Below are 1,802 nucleotides of genomic sequence, written 5' to 3' on the forward strand. Positions count from 1 at the left end.
GTTGATTAAGTTTCACATTCCATCCTCAACTATGTGAAAAAAATAGGGCCCAGCATCCTTTGAAAACTTCTTGAATGTTTAATGAAAAGTAAGTTTGTTTTTATAAGACAGAAAACATTTCACTCTCAAAATGAAAATTCATGATTTAGACAGATTGAAATGAGGGAATCATGTCATGAATATTTATTGTAGCATTAATATTTGCAAAAACTTCATAAAGCAGAAAATGGTTATCATTCAAAATTCAAGTGATGGGTTAGGATATAAAATATACAGTAAAATGTACAACTTCAAATTCACAGAATTTCTTCTGAGTCACAGAAGCTGAACGTATATATATAACTGAATTTGCCAAGCTTATTCCTTCGAAGTATGTAAGGTTTACCTACAGTCAACTAAACCCACACAAAGCTTGCTTTCCTTTTAACCTAAACAATACAATATACTGTATTTAACTTGAGTTTATCAATTAGGGATCTTTTACCATTATAACATTATCACAGTTTATAACTTTGTGTCAAAATGTTTTGCAGAAACAAGCAAACAAAAACAAATGCCACACATGTATTTTAAGTTTAATCTGTTTCTACATCGACTGGTCTCACATCGAGTAAAAAGATTTTAATTGAGGTAGAAGGGAGCAACAATTTAATTACATGTATTCTCCCTACAGGAGCTGGTGAGAAGATTTATGTCGGAACGATTTAATTCTATAAAGTTCCAATAATTCTTTATGCATTTTAAATTTTACCTAACTGGACAAAAGAGAGTTATGGGATCTCTTGGGTGAAAATCTATTAAATGTGTGGCTATAGTTTAATTTCCTTTAGTTTAGACTAGGACATCCTATTCTGTCTATTCTTGCATGTAAATTTCAATTGAGGAGGAAAATCAAAGGAAATAATGATTAACGAAAAGGCTCTGGTATCGAGTTGTAGCAACATGGTAAGTAATCCTGAAAAAAATATTCTCAAGGATGAGAACTTTTGTTAGAGTTAACTCTAAAGTTGATTGATCTATGTAAGGTGGAGTACACAAAAAACACTAAGACAACAAATCGTTTGCACGTGTGTCAGTGTCTGAGTTCCCATAAAAATAGATTATTAATATATTTCCTGGCATTTTTCATTCTTTCCATAAACCGCAATAAAATATAACATTTCTACAAAACATACACACACCATGTTCATTAGCTTGTTTGAAGTACCAGACAGTGTGAACATTCACATAATCACCAAAAAGAACAAGGCATTTTGCATCCAAACCCACTCTATTCCCTCTCCATATACCTCCTCCTTCCTTTCTCTGGATAATCAGTCTAAGATCATAGATTGGTTTTGCCTGCTTTTGTATTTCACAGGGTATCATCACAGAATAAGTAGGCACTCTTTTTGCCTCGGGATTCTGTTTTGAGGGGAAAGCGCGAATGCAGTCCCCGACACCACAGATTATACAGTGGAGTTTCCCACATCTGGGGAAATTGCAGGGGTCAGCACATCCAGAGTGCAATCGATTAGCCTCGCCCGCCCTAGGAAAACCATATTCATGATCATGGTACCTCCCCTGCCAAGGAAGTATCCTTGGGATTCTTTCACTTAGTGTTGGGTTAATGAGGTTACCCTATACTGTGAGAAGCAGGGCTTCATCCTGTTGATGAATGAATGAGTTGTTATGAATTCAACCTGCTGTGATGAATGACTCAATCTGCATATCCATTCCACTGCTGAGGAACAGTTTGGTGGTTTTCAGGTTTTGTCTATTGCGAGTAACACTGCTAGGAACCTTGCATTACACATCTTTTG

The 1,802-nt window shown here is 35.4% G+C and overlaps 1 non-coding gene across 1 annotated transcript; it reads right to left on the bottom strand.

Moving 5' to 3' along the window:
- Positions 1–1,411: 1,411 nt before the first annotated feature.
- LOC120360628 (U1 spliceosomal RNA) lies at positions 1,412–1,578 on the bottom strand. The gene has a single exon (XR_005577085.2). It is a non-coding gene; the product is annotated as a U1 spliceosomal RNA (small nuclear RNA).
- Between the last annotated feature and the right edge of the window lie 224 nt (positions 1,579–1,802).

Source organism: Saimiri boliviensis, chromosome 13 (genome assembly GCF_048565385.1).
Source record: "Saimiri boliviensis isolate mSaiBol1 chromosome 13, mSaiBol1.pri, whole genome shotgun sequence".
NCBI classification, from domain to species: Eukaryota; Metazoa; Chordata; class Mammalia; order Primates; family Cebidae; genus Saimiri; species Saimiri boliviensis.